The 27798-nt window shown below is 40.7% G+C and overlaps 1 protein-coding gene and 1 pseudogene across 1 annotated transcript in view; one reads left to right on the forward strand and one right to left on the reverse strand.

The window, feature by feature from the left end:
• Positions 1-27798, forward strand: part of GRHL2 (grainyhead like transcription factor 2) — a 128134-nt gene that overhangs the window by 2923 nt on the left and 97413 nt on the right. The window lies entirely within an intron of this gene.
• LOC114234112 (60S ribosomal protein L36-like) lies at positions 15695-16023 on the reverse strand (annotated as a pseudogene).

Genomic DNA, 27798 nt, shown 5'->3' on the forward strand with positions numbered 1-27798 from the left:
GGGTGGGAAAAGCAATCGCAACAGGATGCTGCAAAGAGAAGCACCTGTAGACCCCACTTCCCTCACTCTGCTTGGACGATTGAGAGGTGCTGGAAATTAATAAATGAATTTTGGATCACTTTTGCACATGATAGCCTAGTTTCCTTAATATTAATAATCTAAGGAGAACTGGCAGGCACGGGTGCAGGTTTTATGTACCTGAAGCTTACGCAATTGGGGATGTCAGGTGGGGTGGGGGTGTGGACTCTTAAGGAAAAGAATCCCTGAGCAGTTGCTGGGGCTACCTGCCTGGCAAGGGAGGGTCCCAAGCTTGGCTTTGTCAGCTTCCTGGTACATCTGCCTAGGAGGCCTGTCTGTCTTTTCTGAAAGGAACCTAAAGGAGTGCACACAGGATCTTTTTCCATAAACTTACCATAGTATAGGTAATTTTTTTGGATTGCATACGAAGATAATTTCAGTTAACACGTCTAGACTGAAGTAGTTGCATCATCTTTTTTTTTTTTTTACAGTTGTGGGCTTTTCAGATGGAAAGATGTCCTGCAATGATGCTGTCACTAATTAAAGCAAAGTCTTTTTAGCACAGTTTGTCTTGGGACATATTTCAGAATTCTCTGTTCCCCTTTCTTAAATTTTATGAAGATTTATCACTTTTGTCAACAAGCAAGTGTGTTCTAGCAAGGCAATGATAATTTAGAAACTGTTTTTTACTACCATATATAAAATACATATTCAGAGAGAGTATATGTGTGTGTGTGTGTGTAATTTTATTTGATACCTACAGGTATTTTTCATTACATAAATGTGTTTTCTGATTATCTACTATTCCGATAGAAATTATAGGAGAATAAAAAGATGAGTAAGATGGGCCATGTCCACAAGAAGCTTATACTCTAGTGGAAAGTGAGACATGGACAAACACAATTAAAATTTTTTTTTAAATTTTTAATTATAGTTGCCATACAATATTATTTTAGTTCCAGGTGTACAACATAGTGATTATATATATATATATATATATATATATATATATAACTTACAAAGTGATCACCCCAGCAAGTCTAGTACCCACCTGACACCATACATACTTACTACAATATTACTGACTATATTCTCCATGACTATTTTTATAACTGGCAATTTGCACATTTAATCCCTTGCCCTTTTTCACCCATCCCCCAAACTCCCTCCCATCTGTATCTATGAGTCTGTTTCTGTTTTGTTTATTTTGTTTTGTAGATTCCACATATAAGTGAAATCATTTGGTGTTTGTCTTTCTCTGACTTACTTTATTTAGCATAATACCCCAAGGGCCATCCATGTTGTTTTACATGGCAAGATTTCATTCTTTTTTATGACTGAGTAATATTTCATTGCAAAAAACATGGGAAGTGCATATGTCTTTTCAAGTTAGTGTTTTGGATTTCTTTGGATAAATGCCCAGAAGTGGAATTGCAGGGTCATATGGTAGTTCTATTTTTAATTTTTTTTGAGGAACCTCCGTATTCTTTTCCATAGTGGATGCACCAATTTACAATCCCACCAACAGTGCAGGAATTCCCTTTTCTCCACATCCTTACCAACACTTGTTGTTAGTTGATTTATTAATGATAGCTCTTCTGACAGGTGTGAGGTGATATCTCATTGTGGTTTTAATTTGCATTTTCCCAATGATTAGTGATGTTGAACTGAACAGACATAATTTAAAATAAGGCAATACCTGGTAAGTTACTAACAGAAAGTACACTAGTATATTTATCAGGTCATGGTATATCAATCCCCCTTCTCTTTACCCACCCCACTTTTGCCAAGGACAATTACTTTTAGTCATTCTGTGTGCTTTTTCTTAACAAGTCTGGCCATTATTCTAGAAAGGAAACAGAAAACGCCTAATATAGGCATCTCATGTGAATAACCTCTTAAATAATGGGGTGAAACTCTTAAACTTTTACTCTTTAGTTTAATAAATACATATGTTTGTTTCCACTTGGCTATTTAAAATATCTTTTAAGATCACAAATACTAAGAATTAGTCAGATCTTTCTTAAGCCACTAAAAATACACACTCCTTTATTCAACCAGTATGTCTTAAGCGGCACTATATACCAGGCTTTGATCCTAACATTGAGATTCAGAACTAAGTCCCTACCCTGGTGCTACTTGCATTCTAGTTCGGGAAAACAGTCAGTCAATCAAGAAGTGAATAATAACTTAGATGGGTGATCAGTGCTATGAAGGAGAGCAAAGCAGCTTAGAGGAATTGGTTATAACAGGGATCTATTTTATATAAAGGGGTCAGGGATGGCGTCTCTGATGAGATGACCTTTGAGCAGAGACCTGAAGGAATTGAGGATAAAGCACTGAAGATACCTGGGAAACGAGTGTTCTGTAGAGGCAGATGGAAGAGCCAGGGCGCAGGCCCGTTCTAGGGTCAGAAAAGGGGCCCAGTGTGGGTGAAGCAGAGAGGTAGAGAGACGATGGTCTCATTAAGTAAACAAACATAATCAATTCTCTACTTACTAGTAAAAAAAGAGGAAGAAATTATATTTATAAGTGGTCCTGGCAGTCAGGAGGTAAATAATCAGCTAATAACGTCGGTCTTGTGTTTCCCGGAGTTTCCTCAATGTAATGGTTAGGGTCTAGTGTTCTCTTCCTTACAATAGATGAAATTCTGCACACTCCTTAATTTAGAGATGAATAAATGAACCCATTCCAGGAGACCCCTGGGAATCAGAACTGAAGAAGAGGGACCGAGTACAGATGGTGTTTGCTCTGACAATCCTGCTTCCCTAAAACTCTTAATTGAACTTATCACTTTTCCGGGACCGTCTTAATCCTTTAACATTAGCTTCCAACAAAAATAAGGTCTGCCTTCCATGCCTTCCTCAGGACCACAGCCGGTTTCTGCCAACTTGTACCTATCAGAAAACACAGGCTTGTCCATTGTTTGGAACTGAGACGTTGCAAACAGTGTGCTTTGGTTAGTTTCTCATCTTCAGTAAAGTAAAACTAATATACAGGCAGGTAACCTATCTGAAAAATACGAAAATGCTAGAGAACATGAAAATCTGGATGAGTTTTTTTAAAATTGAAGACAATTACGTATGTGCTCAATAATAGAAATCTCCATAGGAATAATTTAAATGACTGCTTCCCAAATTCATCTCAATACAAAAATATCACCGGAGGCACTTGGTAAAACTACAAGTACCGAGGCCCCAACCCAGAACTGTGGAATCAGATTCTCAAGAGAGGGAACAGGGCATCTGCATTTAAACAATGTCCTGGCACCTTCTATGATTGGGTTAGTTAGCCAAATAATGCTTTAAGTGAGTACTTAACATTACTTCACATAACATATTCAATTTATATGCCATTTCTCAGGTGTATATTAGCGTGTAAGTGAAACAAAACTTGTGGCTTTATTTTATACTAGAGGCCCGATGCACGAAATTCGTGCAAGAGTAGGCCTTCCTCCCTCCGGCTTCCCTCCTGCACCCAGGACCTGGGCTTCCCTCGAAGCCTAGGCTTTGTCCGGAAGGTTGTCCGGGGAAGGTCATCTGGAAGGAAGGACGTCTGGTCTAATTAGCATATTATGCTTTTATTATGATGCTTCTGGATGAGTGGCTTCTGATAAAATAACTTGGGTTTCTGAATTCTTAGGCCTCCTCTCAATGTCATTTGCTTTCATTGCTTGCTGAACTGCCCCTTCTGGAAGCATGGGGTCACCTTGACAGGTCAGTATTTCCAGAGCTGCTACAGACTTGATTTGGAGTGATGTCAGCCAGGTGGGCCTCTGCCGGACACATAGCTAAGCTCAGATTTTAGGCTGGGTCCCACTCACCAGGGACCTGGAATGGAGTTAGAAGGCCAGTGCTGTCTTTCCATAGTTTCACATTAGAACCCAAAACTCGTGTTCATTTTTCTGAGGACAGTCATTTCATTGAATTTAGATTCTACTTTATAATACAAAGACGAAGATAATGATGTCTGATCTAATGCTGGACCCTGGTGGAATGCTTTAATGAGATGTTGGTTGCAGTTTCATTTCTGGAGCTAATGGTAGCTTTAAGTATTGCTCTGATAAGATGGTACTAGGCCTTCTGTTGGCCTATAATTAGGTCCTCTTTAAAACTGACTGTGGAGATCAGGCCACTCAAATGGGCCCTGTGCCATGTGACTTAAGGAGGATTAAAAGTAAGTGCTAGAGCAGCCCCTGAGGAGCCATATCTAATTTCTCCTAGACTCTGCAGAGTCAAAAGGAGAATTGGAACAAGTAGCCAGGAAATCAAACATACAGAGAAACATTTAAACAACAACAATACCCGATAAGTATTTGTAGATAATGTAAACAAAATTATTATTTTGATGTTAGGTTATTAAATCTTTTTAGAAAGCCTTAGATCAGTGGTCGGCAAACTCATTAGTCAACAGAGTGGCAAACTGCCTTAGATAATTCAAGCAAATGCTTCGTTCCTCTGTAGCTAGGCATACATCTGGTTAAAATATGAACAATTTTGTTAAATAGTATTTTCAATCTCCAACATTGTCTTCCTCCCTCCCTTCCTTCCTTTCCTTTGTCTGTTTCCTGACGCCACTTTCCTGACTTCCCTCCTGTATTACTTAGTGAGGATCCACACATGCACAGCTTCTATGCATAGAGGTCAGTGTGAATCTGATGTTAGGTGGTTAGTCAGTGAGCTTAGCATTTGCATGATCAGCAGCCTGACATTATCACCTGAGCCAAGAATGAAGATGATGGCAGCAGATGATGATGTTGCCCCTTCTAATTTAAGTCAACTAAGTTTAACCTTGGAAAATGTTTAAGTTCTTCTTAATATAAGGAAAGCCTCATCCTAAATTAATTACAGTTCCCACTCATGATACTTGGCACTCACTCTGGGGTGTGGACACTCTTTTCCCTTTCAAAAGGTATTCAAAGATTCCTGCTCAATTATTAAAAACTAGGTCTAAGCTGCGATAGAGTAGTGATTGGTTTGGCAAACATGTCCAGGAAAAATTCCTTAGCGAGCAGCAACAGGCTGAATAGGAATTTTTGCTTTAGCTCAGGAAGACTAATGGGTTGCTTAGTAATGACAGCTTGTACCTGGGAGTCCCTCAGACAGCTTCACAGCTCTTCATATGTAGGCACCCAAAATTCGATTCACCCTACACTGCCCCTGCCCTGCTTTTAGAGCAGCGATTTTCAACCAGTGTGCCGCTAGAATTTTTAAAACATGCAGTACATGGCTATTTAAGTCAGGGACACTGACCTTTTCCCCCTTAGATTGTCAAATAAAAAAATGACGACACTCAACACAATAGCTCTCTGGTATGAATGAATCAAAATGAAACCTATTTGTTTTGGTCAAATTGGCAAAAATCTATTTTTTGGTATGCTGCAGAATTTTAGTAATTAGCTTGTGTGCCATGAGATGGAAAAGATTGAAAATCACTGCTTTAGAGATGTCCCAGCACCTTGGTTCAGATAGATCGGTCGAGTTATCTATCTATCCATCTATCCATCATCCATCCATCCATTACCAGGAAATTACATTTTCTAATGTAAGTCATTTAATGGCTAATGGTAAGAAGGACTGAACTATAATGGGTTAAATGGAATAGAAGCAAGAAAGTATCTCTTTGGGGATCTATTTCCCCTCTTCCCCCTCCATTTTATTGGTAAGAGGGTTAGGAAGTGTTTTGGTGACTAACAGGATTAGAGCTATATTTCTAAAAAACAGTATATTTTGATGTGTCTTGTACACAATACCAACCAAGTACACATTTTTCGAGTTCTACAGAAAATACTAGAAAAGCTGATATATTTTAGGGGATTTCAGTGTACATTTTGACAGTAAGTTGGGTTATGGAGATTGTGCATTTGAATGGGCAGTGGCGGGGGTGGGGGGGCAGAAAGCAATCACTTGTTTTACTTTGTAATGAACATGGCAGTGAACTTTGTGGGGAGCACTTTTAAAGTGAGCTGACTTCACTTTCACTTCTAAGGAAATGCTTCCTTTGCCAGCGTGAATGCAGACACCCTCCAGAGCAGAGAAGGACTGCAGGGTTCTCTTCTTGCTTCTTATTTTGGTGCCCGCCTTTCATATGAACGCTGAATATACAAGCACACTAACCCCCCAGGGCCAGGGTCTTTCGTTTTTAAAGGCTCCTGACTTTAGATTGGGGTTTTAGAAAAGGGGAAGGTCGAAGGGAAGGGAAGAATGGAGAAAGGAGGGGAAGAGAGGGAGCAGGGAGAAATGGCTTAGCCGCTGGTGAGTGGCCCCAGCTTCCGCAGTAGGAGGGTCACCGTGCTCAGGGTTCTAGGGTAGGTCGGGTGGCATGTGGCTATTTGTCCTCCTGGGGAACTGATTCTAACTTAAAGCCTAGAACCCTAGATCTAGGACACAAGCCTTAGGATCCCATAGGGCATGTGAGTGACCAAGCGTCGGAATTAGAGGTATACGTTGGACTTGAGAAAAGTGCCTTACATTCTTTCTTCTGTGTTCCATGTTGGGGTTGTAAGGATGAGTTGAAAATCTAAAGTTTTGATGAGTTTGAAAATCTGAGGTTTTGATGAATTTGAAAAAAAAATATGCTGTTTTCTTTTTTGTAGGGAGATTGAAAATAGGGGACTCATTGCCTATTTCCTTCTTAAAATATGAACATGAGGATATGAAATACCCTTTTAAGATTCTGACCACATTAATGTGAGTTAGTGTGGACTTTCCTTCCCACACTCACCCCAAATTGGCGTTTTTAGTTCTCAGTTAAGTGAGCCCCATTAAATAATTTCTGGACTTCTTGGATCTAACTTTTCAACTAAGCAAGCAACAAAGGTAGCTTTTGCCTCTTTCCTGTATTGCAAATAAGACAATTAACATAAGATCAGAGGAGTCTTCTTTCATTATTTTTCACCTGTAAAATGAAGTGGAACTAAATGACCTCTGAGGAGAATCACCTGTTCCAATGGTCGGTGATTCTTGTTCTCCCTCCAAAGGGGTCTGGGGAGGGGGCAGGGGGCATGGGCAGGGGGGCTGAGGGCTCACAGATAGGGACGGATGTTAGCAAGGTACGAGAGAGAGTACAGGGCACAGTAGGACCTGCTTCCGCCCACATGCCCCCACACCCCTTTACCAAAATAAAAGGTGGTCTGACTAAGATGACAAAGAAACAGGCTTCTGGCAGGTGGGAAGATTTCAGAGAGCCACATGGATTTCAGAAGGGCAGCGAGATGGTAAAATCAAGGGTTTATCTGTCGCAGAGGATCCCTGCACAGCCTCCCTGGGTTGGTAGATAAAGGGTACAAAAGCAAATCACATAGAAAGGCCTGGCAGGTACTCCGAGAACTCTGTTTCTGGCCAGAGTCCAGGAAGCGGTCCATGCTAGGGAGGCTCATGGAGTGAGAGTGAGGCGATACCAGAGTGGATGGATCATTGAATGACATTTAGTAAGCCCAAACCTTAGGCCAACGGGACAACTTGGCTTCTCCCGCCCACTTCACCCCACTCCTCCTCCCCTTTCTCTCCCCCTTGCTCCTGCTTGTCCCCCTCCTCCTCTTCTCCTCCTCTCTTCCCATTTTCTTCTCCTTCTCCTCCTTTTAATAAAACCTAACTTAGGGACACCCATGGCCAGACAATAGTGCCAAGCCAGTAGTTGAGTAAGTGTTCAGAGAAGGCGTTAAGTGATATAAAGGTAAGAATAGCATCTGCAGTGTCACTTCAGTTACACGGTAATATATTACTTCACGTCAGAGCACACATAGCCATTTGTTTAGGTCAGGAGTAAAATCTTCTCTGGTACCCTATTGTGTGTAGGATTTGAAAGTTTCTGAATTCGATTTTCTCTGCAGTTCCAGGACAAAAGAGACCGGAGCCCCCAGATCTCATGTTGAAGGACTTCTGACAGGTTACAAGACCTCTTAAGTATATTTATGCTTCCTCCGAAAACCACGATTTTTTATCTGCTTTGCAGTCTTGGTGTCTACTTTGAAAAATATGTGTATCTCACACATTTTGAAAACATTAAAAAGGACAAATGCCTCAATAGACAGGCTAAATAACACAAGTAGACAATTCATAAAAGCTATACAAGTGGTTAACAAACATATGAAATAATACTTAGCTTTATTAATAATCCAAAAATACAGATTATAGAGCAGGGAAGTTTCAAGTTTCCCTCTCAACTTGGCCAAGATTAACAAAACTGGATTTGGAGAAAATATATTTCTTCGAGGATTATAAATTACTAGAGGCCCAATACGTGAAATTCGTGCAAGAGTAGGCCTTCCTTCCAGCTTCCCTCTGGCACCCAGGACCGGACTTCCCTCTGGCCACCGGCAGGCATCCGGGACCTGGGCTTTCCTCCCAGTCCCGGCTTCGTCTGGAAGGTCGTTCGGAAGGACATCTGGAAGGACATCCGGAAGGACGTCCAGTCTAATTAGCATATTATGCTTTTATTGTTATAGATTACAAACTTTGTGGAAAGCAGTTTGGCAAAACTGCTTAAAATGGGCCAACCTGTTGACACCTGAATTCCAGTTTTAGGGATTTATCTATTAATCAAGGATATTAATTGTAGCATTATTTTTGATAGTGAAAAATCAGTAAAACAATAAGTGCCCAGCTTATTAGAAAGCATTATGGAAAAATGACAGGAGTAAAGGTTTATGACATTTATTAGAATGCTTATAGGCATTAAACATAAAGAATGAAACCACAATAGGTTAAAAGTAGTTTGCTCTTCATAGAAAAATTATAGGTGCTTTTGTCTCTTATCTGTGCCGCTATATTTTTCTAGTTTGCTGAAGTGAACTTACACTGCTTTTGTAATTAAGAAGAAAAATGTAAAGGTTTTTTTGTTTATTTTTTGTTGTTAATCCTCACCCCGGGTATTTTCCCATTAATTTTAAGAGATAGTGGAAGGGGAGGGAGGGACACAGAAAGAGAAACATCAGTGTGAGAGAGACATATGGATTAGTTGCCTCCCGCATGCACCCCCACCAGGGCCAGGGATCAAGCCTGCAACTGAGGGATGTGCCCTTGACTGGAATTGAACCTGGGACCTTTCAGACCATGGGCCAACACTCTTATCCATCGAGCCCAACCGGCTAGGGCTAAAGGTTGTTTCTTAAAGTAGTCATTCTGCCCTGGAGACATTTAAAAATAACACACACATACCCTAAATAAAGTGGAAAAGCCTGCCCGCCGGCTTCGGGTGGACTTGGTCTGTGCCTGCAGTGGTCCCTGCCTCCCTCCCGATCCAGCCGTGCCACGCTGCGCCTCACTTGGCCGCGCCTTCGGCGCTCTGCCTCACTCACCTGCAGATCAGTTTGGTTTGTATGCCAACAACCTTGTCTTCTGGATTTGCTCAGTTACCCAACCCAACTCTTTTTCAGTATAGCACAAAATAGGTGTAGTAGTGTCCCGCCTTTGTATGACTCGAAGCTGAGGCATGACTAAGGAGAGAAACCCCGTTTCTTCTCCCAGGTAGACTCCATTTCTGCCTAGCGTCCCTTGGAGAACATTCTCTGTAGGGAGGTTACCTGCCATACCATCTCAAGACACCACCCAAATGTTCCTGGGAGAGATGCAGTGGTGGATCCACGTGGTGGTCAATCGTTTGGAGCAGTGGTCGGCAAACTCCATTCGTCAACAGAGCCAAATATCAACAGGACAACGATTGACATTTCTTCTGAGAGCCAAATTTTTTAAACTTAAACTTCTTCTAACGCCACTTCTTCAAAATAGACTCGCCCAGGCCGAAAACCGACTTCTGCGCATGGGCCACGAGGTTTCAATCGCACCGTCCGTGCGCTCCCGCACGTGGTATTTTGTGGAAGAGCCACACTCAAGGGGCCAAAGAGCCGCGTGTGGCTCGCAAGCCGCAGTTTGCCGACCACTGGTTTGGAGGCATAGGGAGGGCCTGGAATATGACTTTCTGTAAAAACAAAAAGTAGTTGTAGGCAGAGTTGGGTTTTTATTATTTTTTTTTTAAAGCAGCAATTTATTTTCTCCGGAGTGGAGACTTGCCTTTCCCCGGAGGGCCAGGTGTGTGACTCATCAGCCTGCTGCTACAAGCTGGTACACAGAGCAGGCCAGACGCGGGCTGGAGTCTGTTGGTTAAGCTGGGTGAGATTGCATCACTGGATTTCCTGCAGGCAGTCTTTAATGGAGGCTTTGTCGCAAACGTGAAACGATTTGCTTATCAACACATCCAAGGAGCATCCACAGCAGGGAACAAAAAGTACACGATGTGACTTGGAGGGAGAAAATGGCCTCCCGGGATGCTGAGGTTGCCAAATCATGTCAGGAAAAAAATTAAGAAAGGGACGTTTCAGAAGAAATGGAAATGAACTTTGTAAATGTGAGCAGAACCAGAGCAACGCTTGGCTGCGGGAGGTGGTACAGTTTGGGAAACAGAGAAGCGTAGGTCTGCCTTTTGGTGGTGGACTCAGAAGTGAAATCGGCCATTGCCCCTTTCTCGCCCACACTCATCTGGCACCCCCTCCCTGCAAACTTTAATGCTCACTGTGCAGGAATTCACCAGGCCACAAATACTGTTATCCCACATTTTCAAAAATCATTACCTTCTTTGGACGTTCAACGTATAAACAGAGGCGCAGATCCTTAGCGGGCTAGTGGAAGAAGATGAGGGAAGGGCTATGCTTTGTCTCTTTTTCCTGTATGTACCGCCGGTTTTAGTCAACAACCCAACAACCGTGGTTTGTGTTCTGTTCAGCCACACAGAACCACAAATGGGCTCTCCAATGTTGGTATACAATTCATTGATCTCTTTATTAGTATCCTGACGTTGCACTGAACTGGGGTAGCCATGATAGCATTTCTCTCCTCTTTCTTCATTTAAAAGACCCACCTGCTTCTGTCTTCTTGATCCTTCGTAAACAGTGAAATGCCTATGTGCTCGGTGCCCCGGAAACATTTAATTACAAGTTGCTAAGTTTTCTCCTGCAGCATACCCACGCTTGGCGAAGGGAACCAAGTTGAATGTATTCTTCAGAGCTTTCAGGACTAACCAGATTTCGCTGTTGTACCAACTATTCCTGGAATATGGAAGAATTTGACAATGTTTTCACGATTCTGAGATTTTTATTGTGTTGATGGATTATTTGATAAAATCGCTGTGTTGAAGCATTTCTGAGTCCTCACTGCTTTCAATGCTATAGAGCAGGCTGACTTCTATTGTGACTGTTTTGTCACACAATTTTACATTTGCATGTTTTCTTTTTTAATACATTTTTTAAAAATATATTTTTATTGATTTCAGAGAGGAAAAGAGAGAGAGAGAAACATCAATGATGAGAGAGAATCATGGATTGGCTGCCTCCTACATGCCCCCTACTGGGGATCGAGCCCGCAACCCAGGCATGTGCCCTTGACCGGAATCGAACCTCGGGACCCGTCAGTCCACAGGCCGATGCTCTATCCACTGAGCCAAACCAGCTAGGGTTGCATGTTTTCTTTATCAAGCGCCATATCTTGGGGAGGCTTTTTTCTAATTTCGAAGATAATATATGTGCATGAGGTAAAAATGGAAACTAGAGAAAAGCATGTAGAAGAAAAATCACTCATAATTCCAGGACCCTAACATTGATATATTTTCATACAGTTTCTAATGTGTACATACATGTCAATGTGGTTATAAAAGAGTATACAAATTATGATCCCCCCCCATTTTTTACATTATTCATGTCATTCTGCATTTTCCATTTAATGTTATATTATTAGCATTTTACTGACTAGTATTCTTCTACATACCATTTAATGGTAAAATCTACCATCTTCTATTTTTTATATTTAGGTTGTTTTGCTTTTTCTTTATTATAAATTGTGTGTTTTTTCCTAATTATATTGTTTAAGGTTCTCAGTGTGTGCATAAATTTTTGTATCTCTGGTTATTATTTTAGAATAGGTTTCTGGCAGTATAAGCATAAAAAACAAATATTTTTAGGTTCTTGATTCAAAATTTGAAAGTGATTTCTAGAAAGATTGTAAAACTTGATGTTTTCTCCAAATAGTGTTTGAGAGTGTCTTTCTCATACTGTGTCACCAGTTAATGAGAATTATATATATATTTTTGTCAATTTGAAAGGCAAAAGTCTATATTTTGTTTTATCTTGCAGCTTGATAATTAATGAGGTCAGGCATTTTCTCTGATATTTATTGGCCATTTATATTTCTTTTTATTGAAGAACTTGCTCTTGCCTTAGCTATTACATATGGCTGTGTCCCTGCGTCCTGGGCGAAGGGACCTTGGGGCTGAGATCCAGCTCTGCTCCCTCTGGCCTCTGCTCAGGGAAAAGGGCACCTTTGAACATCTGACCAAATGCACCACGTGGGATAGCTGGGGCCTGTTCTTATTTTTCACTCAAACTTAAAAATTGGAATGCTGATATTTTTATGATTGATTTGTGAGAGCTCTTTACACACCTACAGTTATTAATCCTTGTGTCAAAATTCTGGCTATCATGTCCCTAACTTCTTGTTTATAATTTGATTTCATGATTTAAAAATATTTAGAGCTTTATGTATATTTTTTATATCAAATATATTCCTTTTGTGTGTGTTAAGTATTTTCATTGTTTTCAAATGTGGAAAATTTGAGATTAACCTTTATGGACTTAACTCATTAAAACATTTTCCTTTATTTTAGCCTTATTTTTAAGGTTATTTAAAAGACCCATTGAAAGATAATTAATTCATACTTAATTAAAAACACATTAGGAAATAGAGTTACTCTAAAACTACCACTCAGAGATGTTAACTCTGCTGACAATGCTAACACTTTGACATCTATGTTTTTACTCTTTTCTATGCAATTACATATAAATGTATACAGAGATAAGTTACTAAACATTATATACATTACTATCTTATTTTAAAATCAAATTGATCACAGCTTTTCATGATGATAAATATTTTTAACTAGAGGCCCAGTGCACAAAATTTATGCACGGGGGGGTGTATGTGTCCCTCAGCCCAGCCTGTACCCTCTCCAATCTGGGACCCCTCGAGGGATGTCCGACTACCCGGTAGAATCGGGCCTAAATGGGCAGTCGGACATCCCTCTCACAATCCAAGACTGCTGGCTCCCAACTGCTCATCTGCCTGCCTTCCTGATTGCCCCTAACCACTTCTGCCTGCCAGCCTGATCACCCCCTAACCACTCCCCTGCCAGCCTGATTGATGCCTAACTGCTCCCCTGCCAGCCTGTTTGCCCCTAACTGCCCTCCCCTGCAGGCCTGGTCACCCCTAACTGCCCTCCCCTGCAGGCCTGGTCCTCCCCAACTGCTCTCCCCTACAGGCTTGGATCCCCCCCAACTGCCCTTCCCTGCAGGCCCAGTCACCCCCAACTTCCCTCCTCTGTCGGCCTGGTCACCCCTAACTGCCCTCCCCTGCAGACTTGATTGCCCCCAACTGCCCTCCCTTGCAGGCCTGGTCCCTCCCAACTGCCCTCCCCTGCAGGCCTGATTGCCCACAACTGCCCTCCCTTGCAGGCCTGGTCCCTCCCAACTGCCCTCCCGTGCTGGCCATCTTGTGGTAGCCATCTTGTGTCCACATGGGGCCAGCCATCTTGTGTGTTGGAGTGATGGTCAATTTGCATATTACTCTTTTATTTGGATAGAGGCCTGGTGCACGGGTGGGGGCCAGCTGAAGGGTGGCTGGATCAGGGTGGGGGTTACCTTGGTGTGTGGGGCAGCCTGGGCGAGAGGCCTGTGGTGGTTTGCAGGCTGGCCACGCCCCCTGGCGACCCAAGCAGAGGCTCTGGTATCTGGGATTTATTTTTCTTCTATAATTGAAACTTTGTAGCCTTGAGCAGAGCCAAGCCTCCTGCTGGCTCCGTGGCCACAGCCATTTTTGTTGGGATTTATTTATCTTCTATAATTGAAACTTTGTAGCCTTGAGTGGAGGCCTAGGCTGGCCAGGGTGTGTGGAAAGCTTGGCTTCCTCCATTACCACAGAAACCCAAGCCTCCTGCTTGCTCCGTGGCCGCAGCCATCTTGGTTGGGTTAATTTGTATACTCGCTCCTGATTGGCTGATGGGCGTGGCTTGTGGGTGTAGCGGAGGTACAGTCAATTTGCATATTACTCTTTTATTAGATAGGATGGCCCTATACTTTTTTTTTTATACTTTTACATTGAATGGAAATGTTCAAATCAGTTTAACCAGTTCCAGTTCCTGTTGTTGTACATTTCGATTTTTCCTCTCATTTTTTTGACTGTTAGAATCAACATTTGAATAATTATTCTTATGGCCAAATCTTCACACACATTTTTAGTTATTTCCTTGAAATCGACTTCATTGAATAGACATTCCTGATGTAAATGTGTGCTCTTTTTAAAAACATTCGTTTATATTTCCAAATTGCCATCCAGATACCTTCTCATTAACACTCCCACCAACAGTGTATCTGTGGGAGAAGGAATACACGTTCTTTCCTCAACAATGCACACTATCCTTTTTTTTAGTTTGCATATTTGGTAGGGTAAAAATGGTAACTTGTTTTGAATTGCATTTCTTTCTTTTTTTTAAGATTTTTAAAAATTTATTTGAGAGAGAGAGAGAGAGATAGATTCATTGTTTCACCCATTTACGCATTCATTGGCTGATTCCTTGTTTCACCCATTTACGCATTCATTGGCTGATTCCTTGTTTCACCCATTTACACATTCATTGGTTGATTCCTGTACGTGCCCTGACCGGAGATCGAACCCTCAACCTTGGCACTTCTGGGTGATGTTCTAATCAACTGAGCCACCCAGCCAGGGCTGAATTGCATTTCTTTCCATTAACTCAAATTATATTTTCTATCTCAAGAGAGCTTTATGTTTGTTTTTAATATATATAGTATTTTGATATCTTAAGCTCTTTTGAGGGTTTTTTAGAGAGTTCAGCATCAGTAAAAAGAGTTTATTATTTATTAGCAGAAGGTCCAGCCATGATCTGTTCTCCCAGTACAAATCATTGGGTTTGAGAACTGCCCCTAATTCAGAGCCCCCATCCTTTGCTGATGAAAGCAATGACCCAGGTCTGCACTCAAGTTCCCTAATCAAAACCCACAAGTTCAGGAAACTCAGGCACGGGATAGGAAGCCCATTTCTCCACGCTGACCGATGGTATTGAGTTCAGGATGAATACCCCCAAACAACAACAAGTGAGCAGTCACTACACACATCTCTCCACTCGGTGATTTATCGAGTGCCTCCAGGCCAGGCATACAGCTGGGCACCATGCCAGGCCCTGAGACCACAAAGATGAAACAGACTACTAGTTTCTGAGACTGAGAACCTTAAACAATATAATTAGAAAAAAACCCATAATTTAGAAAAACATGCACTTTTACTTTTCATTCTTGAAGTAATTAGTTGTGGGAAAAGTGGAGGCAGGCAGGTCCAAAATAAGGCAAAATAGTGCGAGTCTTCAAATTTTCTGTTTTATTTTGATTTGAAAAGACCTGCCCTATATATTTTTATTCCTCAGGTTTGGTTAGGCTTCCATCCATTCACTTTATTTGTTTATTTTGGTCTATTTTTAGCAGTTAAGAAACCCTTTGGTTGTTTATCTCAGTAGTAGGGCCATTTTTCAAAGATAAATCTCTAGGATTCTCTACTTACTCCTCCCCCCGCTCCCCCTCAAGTTTCTGAACAGGTTTTATTACACCCAGAGGAGATGGCATTCAGTCCTTGGCGGCTGCCTTCCTCATGGCTGCAAGGACATTGTTCATTCCCCACCGCCCACCCCCCTCCTCTCTCTCAGCACAAATGTGTGTCCCCACCCTTTTCTTGATGAATTGCAGGGCCCTCTTGTCCTTAGAGACCGTGAACAGCTCCATGGGACCACTCATAGAGACAAAGCAAGCCACACACCTCTCCCATCATGCCCCACACGCACTTGAACTTGGTGTGCTTGGTGAGGTGCCTGCCTGGCTGTGCCGGTCTGTGCTCACATTCTTGGTCACCCTGTGGCCCCTGTTGAGCCCTCGGCCATGGGGTAGCTTAGAGCCATGGCTGTTGCTCCTCAGTGGCTGCTGCTGCGGAAGTGCAATTAAGCTTTGTAATACAAAACCTCTCTAGAGCTGTGGGTTAAAACATCTGTTTGTGTTCTCCGTCATAGGCATGTTTCTTACAGTGTTCATGGTAACATCTGTGGAAACTGACAATTTACGGAAGTCATTAGGTGCTTTTCTCATCTGAGATACAACACGAGAAACATCGAGGACGATTAGGAGTTTATTTCTTAAGTGTTGATGGCATGAGCGCCCACTGCATTAATCAGGATCTCGCTGTCTGGTCTATGACATATTGAGGCTGTTTTCTTCGATCTCCCTCTTACGGTTAACCTTTTGGATCTATAATTTTTTTCCTCCTCCCTACAGATCTAAGAGAGAGGCCATGAAAAGGAAAATTCAGCTTACTTAGTGTGGCTACTGATTAAGGGAAAAAATATTTAATTTCAATAAAGGTTGAACTTGTTATTGTAAATACAGTCTTTGATTAGGATTCCGTGTGATGCATGCTATAGTCTCTCCTATTTTTTTTTTTTTTCAAATGTTCTCAAAGCTGTGAATGTAAGGGTTGTTTGATTAGGAAGTCTAGCATGTGCAAGGTACAGATAACGGCCTTCCTCAAGAAACCTACAGAGCGCGATGCCAATGAAGGGCAATCTTTAAGTAATTGGTCATATTGCATATTTTTTCTCTTTTTTTCACCCTAACTCTATAATACAAGTTTTTCTCCCCCCTAAATATTTTAATGGCCGCAGAGCATTATGCTGTGGAATTACTATCATCAACTTACCATTTAGGTTACATGGAGATTGTTGCCATAGTTTTCACTATCATAAAAATCATACTGTTTTTTTACATCCTCACCCAAGAATATGGTTTTTATTATTTTTTAGAGAGAGAGGAAGGGAGAGAAAGAGAAACACCAACGTGAGAAGGAAATATTGATTAGTTGCCTCCTGTAGGTGCGCGCCCCCTACCCCGCGACTGGGAATGAAGCCACAACCTAGGTATGTGTCCTGACCAGGAGTCGAACTCTCGACCTTTTGGTGTACAGGACAACACCTAACCAACTGAGCTACCCACCCAGGGCAAATCATACTTTTATAAACATCTTCAGACACAAAACCTTTCAAGACATTTAGATCACTTTTTAGACTGAATTTCTGCAAATAAAGTTTACTGGATTAAAATTCACAAGTATAAAAAAAATATGTTATTACACCATCATTGTAAGTTTAGGGAGAAAAAAGACAAATGCCCCTTTGATAATTTTTTCATTCCTACCATTTGCAGCAGAATTTTGACAGTTTGTTGGATAACCTCCTAGATGTGTTTCTCGGCATTATATCACATAGGAATGTTTATATATTTAAGAGTTTTTTAACCCCTTTGCACTCGCTTGCTTTTTTCTCGATTCCTTTATTCTACTTGGGATTTAAATTTTTAAATACCCCAGATTTTACAAAGCGCGGCAGTAGAATAAAAAACTGAGTTTCTTTTCATACAAACTTATTTATTTGGATTTTTTTATACTTCAAATTATTGATACATTCAATACAATTCGACATACGAGCTGCTACCGATGCTAACCGTGTCAAGTCACACTCGACATCCGAGTGCAAAAGGTTAATTTTTTTCATTTTTTTGTATACATAAGTGATTTTATTCACTTTTTTTTAATGATTTTGATTGGTCTAGGTCAGTGGTCAGCAAACTCATTAGTCAACAGAGCCAAGTATCAACAGTACAACGATTGAAATTTCTTTTGAGAGGCAAATTTTTTAAACTTAAATTTCTTCTAACGCCACTTCTTCAAAATAGACTTGCCCAGGCTGTGGTATTTTGCGGAAGAGCCACACTCAAGGGGCCAAAAAGCCACATGTGGCTCGCGAGCCGCAGTTTGCCGACCATGAGTCTAGGTCAATAATACAGATAGCCTTTCTTTTTTTTATGGTTGCACAATATTCCATAGTATGAATGACTAAAGGGTAAATTAACAGAAGTATAACTTCTGGGGCAAAGGCTTCTGCATATTGAAATCTTAGATTGTTCTCCAAAATGCTTCTTTAACTTATCCTCCAATAATGTTCGAACATGCCCATTTCTGCCTACCCTCAAGCAATGGAACTTATCAGACTTTAAAATTTTTATGTGTCCTAATTGGGGATTGAACCCACAACCTTGGTGTATCAGGACCACACTCTAACCAACTGAACTACCCAGCCAGGGCAGTAAATAGGTACAATTTTAAAATATAGATATATTTTATTGATTTTTTACAGGTAGGAAGGGAGAGGGATAGAGAGCTAGAAACATCGATGAGAGAGAAACATCGACCAGCTGCCTCCTGCACACCCCCTACCGGGATGTGCCCGCAACCAATGTACATGCCCTTGACCGGGATCGAACCTGGGACCTTTCAGTCCGCAGACAGACGCTCTATCCACTGAGCCAAACCAGGTTTCGGCAATAGGTATAATTTTGATTCATTCACACTGGATGTCTATTGTTCTGTTAGCTGTTGTCATTTTGGTTTGTTTGTTTGTTTTGTTAATCCTTACCAAAGGATATTTTTTTCCATTGATTTTTAAAGAGAATGGAAGAGAGAGGGAAAGACAGAAACATCGATGTGAGAGAAACACATCAATTGGTTGCTTCCTGCACGAGCCCTGACCAGGGCCTGGGCTGGGAAGGAGCCTGCAACCAAGATACGTGCCCCTCACTGGAATCGAACTCGGGACCCTTAGGTCCGCAGCCTGATGCTCTATCCATTGAGCCAAACCAGCTAGGGCACTGCTGTCATTTTTTATTTGACAATCTAAAGGAAAAGAGGTCAGTGCTCCTGACTACATAATTAGGTATTGCATGTTTTAAAAATTCTTGTGACACACTGGTTGAAAATCACTGCTCTAGTCTAATACCTATCTATGTATTCATCTTCCTCTCCCCTCTCCTTTACTGAATCTCAAAATTGTCCATTAAATAATTGTTATTTATAAATAATGATTTTTTTATCCTTTCCAGTATTTAGATTTCTGAAATCTTTCTCTTATTACATTGCTTAGGATGTCAAGTACAATTTTGAACAGTGGGATGACAGAGGAGGTCTGTAAAGGAAGTGGTTTTAATGTCTCATTGTTAAGCGTAATGGTACTGTAGGTTCTTGGTTATTCTCTTAATGTAGTGATAGTCATAAATAAATTTCATAATTCTGTTTTGAGCAGTCTTATATCCATGGGATAAGCCTTGTGTGTTATGATATGAAAACTTATTTGAAGATTTCATATCTATATTCATCTCAGTCCCGCTGCTTACTAGTGCTGTGTCCTGGGATAAGTTACTTAATCTCTCTGTGCCTCTGGTTCTCCACTGTAAAACAGATTAATGGTAAGAGATCTTGCCTCCCAACATTGGGGTGAGGTATGTAACCTTTAGAATAGTCCATGGTACATGGTAAACACACAATACATTTTAGCTGTCATATTATTGTCATCATAGGTATATTATTATTGTAAATATTATCATTATTGCTGGTCTCTTGTTTCCTGTGTGTGTGTGTGTGTGTGTGTGTGTGTGTGTGTCTGTAAGTCTACAAGGGTGAATGCTATCTTTGTTGTATTTTGATATCCATGTTATGCTAACTGATTAGAATGAGTTGGGAAACTTTCCATGTCTTATTAGTCTCTGAAATAATTCAGTGTTGGAATGATCTATTCCTTGAAGGTTGCCAGGGCCTGGTGAAGGTCCTTGGTTAACCTCTCAATGTCTTCCATCCTTCCTTTGTCTATTCAGGCTTTCTACTTGAGGCCAGGTTTCAGCATTTATATTTTCCAGGAAATCATTACTTTCAGATCTCCTTTGTATCAGTGGATATGTCTTCTCAACATTTCTTCATCAGATTTTACCTCTCCTACCTTCACCTTCACTCCCTTAAACCCCACCCTCACACACACACACACACACACACACACACACACACACAGACACCACAGGACAGCTCATCACTGCCTTTATGGGTATTTGACTAGCAAAATTGGGGTCTCAGTAGAATAGAATTTTGCAGTGATTCCTGTGCATAGAACTGAGACCAGTATTTAAACACGAGATTTTGTCTTAGTTTAGGTAAAATATATATATATAAGATTATATGTTAGTTCAAATCCTCCAAGAAGCAGTCACCAAGATAGAATTAAACAAGCAAGAAGTTTATTAAGGGAATTCCTGTGTGAGGGGGGTGGAGGGAGGGTGCTGGGTAAGGGGAGGAGGCCCAGGCCCTGCGGCCAGTCTGACCCTGAGTGCAGGAGAGAGGAGGGGGAGATTCTGGGGAAGCCCCCTGCATGCCCAGTAGCCTAAGGAAGCTTCTTCGGAGCCCCAGGAAGCTTTTAATTTGTGCCACCCATGAGGAATTCAGTCATTGGCTGGGGCAGTCTCGGGGAGGCCCAGCTTCAGCCTTCAGAGGCAGCTGGGCCCTCGTTGGTTCTCTCCCTGCCGCTGGAGACTGCAAGTCGCACTCCAGCGATGGCCACAGAGTAAAAGCTTCCTTACAATCCCTCTATTTCCAGTCTAGGGCTCTGCCTTTTCCTTCTACTGTGCGTGGTGCTCCCCAATCACCCGCCTTTTGGGCTCCATATTACCAGAGACTTAACCTTCCATTGATGCTAGGAGGTAGGTGCCTGGTAGTTTGAGGTGGGAAAAGAGATCTGGAGGAGGGGGTATTTATTCTTCTATGTACTTTTAACCAACCCTGGTTTCAGCCACTCCCCACATTCCAAGATTCTCATGCCTCCAGTTCCTTGGACTTGCACATTCTATGATATTTTGGGCTTTCTTCTTAGATATCCCTCTGTGTGTATTTAGGCTTCACCCTGCTCCACTCTGCTGAGGCAGTTGCTGCTCTCCTAATTTACGTCTCCCCTATTTAATTGATATGTTTGATAGAGGCCTCTTCCTTCCCTCTCAATCATTTGATCTCTTTAGCTGTCATTTTAATGGGGTTTCGATAATATGTTCAACCTGCCATATAGAAGCCTCTAGGGCTTTGAATATTGTTTCTCTTTGTTTGCTGTTCTACTTCTGGAACAGTTATATTATCTCCATATTTGTTCTTTTTTGTCGGTCCCTGATTATTAATTTCTAATGACTGTAATTTCTGTTTCTCTCCTGCATTCACTGTGATTATCTCAAGCCTTTCCTTTGTTATTAATTCCATTTCCAGTTCCCTGTGTATTATTTGCTCTATAAGCTATGGTTTTGGTCTTCTCTTTTCTTAGCCCTGCAATTTCCCTTTTTACCATTGTGCCATCAACTTAGCACTTTTGTTTTATTGGGTTCATAATCTTATTATATTTTATAGTATAACGTAATTTCTGGGAATTTTTTTTTTTCAGGGAGGGGTCAGTTCTGTTTTCTTATGCATGCTATGTTCTTTCATTATATGTCTGCTTTCCTGTAGTATGTTTGGCCCCATTGCTATGCCATTTCTTTTTGACTTGTTCATGCTTGACATGTTCTTTAAAAAAAAATGTTTTTTTGTTATGAGATAGTCAAAATGAATGATTTCTTTACTGATTTCTGCCATCTGAGACATGTTTGTGTGCCCTTTCTAGGCCAGCTTAAAGCCTGGCCATTTGAAGATGGGACAGGGTGGGAAAGCTCAGCGTGGCCTCTGAGTGGCTTGGCTAAATGCTCCCTATTGGGTTCACTCGCCACCTGCAGGAAGGCGTCCTCTTCCTGTGTGTGTAGGGGTGCCTCTGGGTTTTAGGTCTGTCCCCTCCCCCACTGGACGGTCAGGTACTGGGGCCTCTGTTTCTGCAGGGGACAGTCGTCTTGCTTGGTCACATCTCATTTCCATTCTTGCTCCTGTTCGTCACTAGGGTTAAAAGAAAAGGGTGCCCGTGAGCGATGGTGCCACTGTTAACTGTCTGCAGTGGAAAGTTGTCGTGAAACTTCACCTGAAGCTTTCAACTGTCTTCTCTCTAACCCTTCCCCAGCCTTCTCTCCTTTAAAGGGTCTTACCGCATTTATCCACCATTTTGTTTTCAGTCCTGCTCATTTCCTCTTCACCACTGAGGTTATTTTAGTGCTAGCTCCTTCCTCTCAACCTAACCTCTCTGGCTGGACCAGAGCCCCCAGGACAACAGAGGGCAGAGAAAGTGTCCAAACAACTGCCCCCATAACTCCACTGGGACAAAGGGCTAAGCTGACTGCCACTCCGTTGACCTTTTTCTGTCAAAGAAATCAGTCTGTTCACTGTATTTGATTGCACTCTGCAGGACACTTTTATTGGGACATATTCTAACATTTATTGGGGAGTCTGGGTAATTTTTTAAAATGTTCACTTTCCTCAGAGACAAGGCAGACAAGATGGGGTTAACATAGAGAGTTAAATAACATAAAAGTACAACACTGATATTATCTTTTCTTTATACTTCCACTAGAGGCCCGTTGCACAAATTCATGCATGGTTAGGGTCCCTAGGCCTGGCCAGCAATTGGGGCCAATCGGGGCCATCCTGCTACCGTCTGTGACTTCCCTTCCCTGACTGCTGGCTGCCGGCTGGGGCCTTCCTTCATTCTGCACTGGCCCTGGTGGTCAGTGCACATCATAGCGAGAGATCGAACTCCCGGTCTCCTGGTCAAACTCCCAAGGGGACACTTTGCATATTAGCCTTTTATATATATAGATGTGTTTTTGAAGTCATCTGATACAAGCATCACCAGCATTGTAATTAAGAAGCTATAGTTCCTGGAAAGCTTTGTGTCTCTTGCAACCCTACCCCTTTTTTGAACAGCTTAACGCAAGTGTGGCGAGCATCCGCTTGACATGAATGAGGTTGGGGGACATAGCAGTGCACATGTTCATGCAGTGGCGATGCCAGGCAGGAGAGGCAAGGCCACACCTCTTCACCACCAACATGCTTATTCACCCTGATCTGTCACAGGGCCAACTAGAGAGGTGATGTGTCTGCAGAGTCTTAGACATTCTAGATCTTTCAGGCTCAAGATGGTCCTCCTCATTCATAACGTGGGCTTACCATCCCCTGTGATTCTGTGCTTTGTCCACGAAAGTATAGCATGCCCATTGTGAACTCTCCTGCACATCTTTTCCCAAGGTGGAGACACCCACATCCCATGTTGCCCTGCTCCTAATTTCACTTATTTTACCTATGTGTGACCTTTCCCATTATAAAACCATTAATATGGGGAAAGGCACCGATTGCTAGGGCACCCGGGAGTGGTGCCTACACGTGTCTCCTCTTCACTCTTCAGGAGCTCCACCTGAGTTTTGGTTTCTCCTTGTGTGTTTGGTCCTAAAACATGACTATTCTGCAGGCTCCTGGCCCTTATCTTAGACATCTCTGCTAGTCACTGAAACAAGTTATCTTTCGATGTGCTAAATCAGTGTCCCTTCAGTACAGAATGATTCACTCTTAGCCAATAAGAGTTACCTATTCATGGTTGAGATCATTCGGCATTTCTTCTCCTCTTTCCTCTAGAAAGACCCAAGTTCTTTTCACCCCTGCCGAAGTGTGATGGTGGAGGTAATGATTTATCTCAGAGGGTTTTCCCAAGCTGTTAGGCACCTGTCTTTGGGTTTCTCTCCACGTTGGAGAGATTTTAGTGAGAATGCTCCATAATTTGTTGATTTAACTTCTGTCTCCTGTACTTCTCTGGGTAAGGAACCTTCTGTTCCTTCCCTTTGGTACTATCTGATGGACTGTATGACATGTGGTTGTACACCTTCACTGTGCAGCTGATAAATTTTTCAGATAGACACACACACACACTATTTTTTATCCATTTTTGTTAGGTCTTGCGTGAGTTTGTAATGCAATTTCATTCTGATGTCTTTAACCTGAAATTCCTACACATTTTTCATGTTTAAAATGATCAGTTATCTATTTTTTCATAAATTCTTGTTTTTTTATGCTTAACAAACCCTTTCCAAACTCAAGAGCAAATTAAAGATTCATGTACATATTCTAATTTGTGTGTGTATGTGATTAAACATAACTAAAAAATTGCCTAAAACTTATTGTAATGGTTTTAACTAAGGGTCTAATTTAAATAAGTAAATACACAAATAAACCCCTCAACTACTTCCCCAACATATTTTATTGGAGAAGAAATTCTTTTTTTTTTCTCTTTTTTAAAGTGAGTTAGGTAGGTTTTTTATTTTTAAAGTTTTTTCAATTACAGTTTACATTCAATATTATGTTATTTTGGTTTCAGTGGCTAGACAATCATATATTTTACAAAGTGATCCCCCTGATATTTCCAGTATGCACCTGGCACCATATATAGTTATTACACTATTATTGACTATATTTCCTACGCTGTATTTTACATCCCCAGGACTATTTTGTAACTACCAACCCCTTCACCTTTTTCACCCAGTTCCCCAAACCACCTCCCCTCTGACAACTATCAGTATGTATGGAAGTTCTTTCAATTTTCTTCCTTCTTCCCTCCAGCCCTCTCTCCCTTAATGCATAAATGTGATCATATTATACACAGTGTATTTTTTGTGCATTCCTATCCCTTTTTTGCTTGTCTCTAGACTACTCCCCTTCATCTGCATCACACACACACTCCAACCCTAAGTATGTATATAAAAAAATATATGTATATATACCTATGTATATTCCTATACATTCACATAACATATGCAGTTTTAAAATTAATTTTTAACTTCAAGCACAGATGTAAGGCCAGAGGAGTAACTTCAAGTGCTTTCGATTATTGTCCAGAAGAGGAAAAACAAGTGATTCATTTTTATTTTCCTCATAGTGTTCCCTGAAGCCCATCTAAATTCTAATAAGGCAAACTAGAATTATCTGCTTTTTATTATGTCCAGCATTATTTGTTTTAGGTAAAATTTATTGTATAGTAAAGCCCGTTTATTTGCCCTATTTTGTTTTATAGAAGAGACATCTTGTGTAATCAACGTTGTTTAATGTGGATTTTGTGTGGGCTTTTCCATTACTTCCTTGTGTAATCTTTTTGGGTCTCTAATCTATTTCCTTATCTATTAAAGATGGAAGTAGATTCTAATGTTTTTACCATAGAATATTTTCTGTTCATTTTGGAGAATATAGACTAATTCACATACTATGTGAAATTACAAATTGAGTAAGACATAATACCCACTTGCAGAAAGACAGGAAAAGTTAAGACTTGTACCTAAATAAAAATAAGGCATAAAATGTTGAATGCCTTGAGATTTAAAAAAGAAAAAAAAAAGGGGGGGGGGAGGAGGTGAGAGACCTTATGAAAATGATTTTTTTTTTCATTAGGTAGAAAATAATTCTTAATTTATCTCTTTCCAGGACCATTTCAATAGCCTCTTTCTTCGTCTTCTAACACCTGTTTTCTTTTTAATCATTTACTGCAGCCAGAGTGATGTCTTTAAAACACATATTGATCAAGTTGCTTTGTTGCTAAAGATCCTGCATACCTACCTCATGCACTTAGAATAAACTTTAAAATTCTTAAAGTGAATTACAAAAACAATTGCACAAGTGTTTTTTCCTCCAGGCAATCATTGTACCTCCATATGTAGTAGAAGTGCTTTATATGTGCTGCCCACTTTTTCACACAGAATATTAAAAAGATGCCTACCTAAAGTTTGAGATTAAAATGAGTGTTTTCTTTTTTATTGGGTGTGTCAATAAGAATATACTGACTCAAGGACAGTTTGATGTCACTGCCTTGATTTATGTCAAGAACTGAAGCTTTTACCCACCATTAATTTTGCACCACCAGTGCAAATGTCCAACATACTGAATAATGTAAATAATGTTTTAGTATTGTTATGAAAATAGTTTTGACCGTACAGACCTCTGAAACTATCTGAGAGACATATTATGAGAATTGCTGCTCTAAAATTTCTATATCCTGTCTTTATCCTAGCAATTATTGTCACTGAATTGTTAATAAACACATTTAAACATATTTTTTTATCACCATCAGGAGTTAATCATTATCCATCACTCTTTCTCCATGCAAAGCAAAACCTTCAGTATACTTTTTAAACAACTACTCTCTTACAACCACTCAGATATTTCACTCTAGTTTGTTATTATCTTTAAGGATCCTTCCTTGGTGGTATAATTTTATTTTCATGATCAGAAGTTAATTAATTTAATATTTTACTGGCATATTTGATACTCTGATTGCTATATCACTTTTCTTCTCTATCCATGAATGTCTTTTTTCACTTTGAATTGTGGAATGATTCTTTCCAAAGGTATATATGAGGGGAATGGCTTTTGAATCCTTTCATGACCAAACATGCCTTTATTTTGCCATCACACTAGTTGATCTTTTGCTGTCTTCAGAATTCCATGTTCAAATCTCTTTTCTCGTCTTCCAGCGTTCAGTGACGCAGGTGAGAAGTTTACTGGCTGACTTGTTTTGTTGAAAGTTGCTTAGTTCTTTTTCAAGTTTTTTTTTTTTTTTTGGGGGGGGGTGTAGTATTTTCTGTTTAATCTTTAACAGAAATTTCACAGGATATGCCTTCACGTATTTCTTTTCATTATTCTTTTCACAGTTTTGGAGCCCTTTATTCTCAAGACTCAAGTTTCTTTTCAGCTAGAGAACATTTTCTTCTGTTAGTTCTTTGATTATTTATTTTCCCCTTTCACTCTTTTCATTACTTTCTTCTGTAACCCTTGTTAGTTGAACGTTATATTTCTGAATCTATTCTTGCATGCTTTTAAATGTTTTCTCTTATTTTTTTCTCTAAAAATTGTGAAAATTTCCTCCTTAGATCTCCCAGATGTTGACATATTTTTGATTGTTTCAATTCAAACCTTATACAAAATTTTATTTTTGTTTTAGAAATTATGAATCTTGTTTTGTTATTTCTTTTTCATAGAAACCTGAACTTGCTTTGTACATGCTGTAGCTTCTTTTAAACATTATTTCCTCTACCCAACATTATTTTCCTCATCAATAAGCTGTTTCAATATTCATGGAGTTTCTCTTTCATTCTTGTTACGTTTCCTTAAATACCTGGTGATTCTTAGTTCTTCTGTTAAAAGTGAAGAGTGTGATCACCTTTCAAGCTGGCAGGGTTTGTTAGCAGAATAGCGTTCACTCTTTCCAGAGTAGGCTGTTCTCTTACGTGAAGGAGTGACCACAGGCGCTGAGGGTTCCTGGAAGATTCCTTTGCATGTGTACCGATGAGGTCCAGGGGGTTGGACACATTGGAAGGTTTTCCTGTAGTTTTAAGCTGAATTTTTTTCTTGGTTTCCATTTGATTGTTTAAAGTTACTCTAGGCAGTTTACCAAGTTATTTCTCTCCCTAGTGCTAGGGCCCCCCAAAGGCCAAATCATTCTGATGTGATCGCTGTAGCTAGTTCCTTTGGGTACACTGTACCAAAAGAACAGAAGGAACAGTGTTTGACTGGCTTGGTCATAGACCCTGAAGACTCAGTTAGACGTTTCCAGACTTAGTGGGAAAACTGGTGCTCATGTATGCATGATCTCCTTCTGAACCAGAGCTGGGGTGTCACCTTGAGTTTGGCTTCTCCTCTATTTCAGTCTCTTCTGCTTTCTATCTTCTAGAATTGGTCCAGTTTCTCTTTCCACATGGACTACACACGTGATTATTTCTCACTTCAGGGAAATGCTTCAGATTTGAAATGGTCTTGAGATGGAAGTCTGTCCTGAAGCCTTTTGTTTTTTCATTTTTTTCAAACTATAAGAGAAAAAGTTCATCTAGCAAATTACAGGGGCAAAAGGAGGGCCCTGGGAAGAAATAGGCTCGAG

Source organism: Eptesicus fuscus, chromosome 19 (genome assembly GCF_027574615.1).
Source record: "Eptesicus fuscus isolate TK198812 chromosome 19, DD_ASM_mEF_20220401, whole genome shotgun sequence".
NCBI lineage: Eukaryota > Metazoa > Chordata > Mammalia > Chiroptera > Vespertilionidae > Eptesicus > Eptesicus fuscus.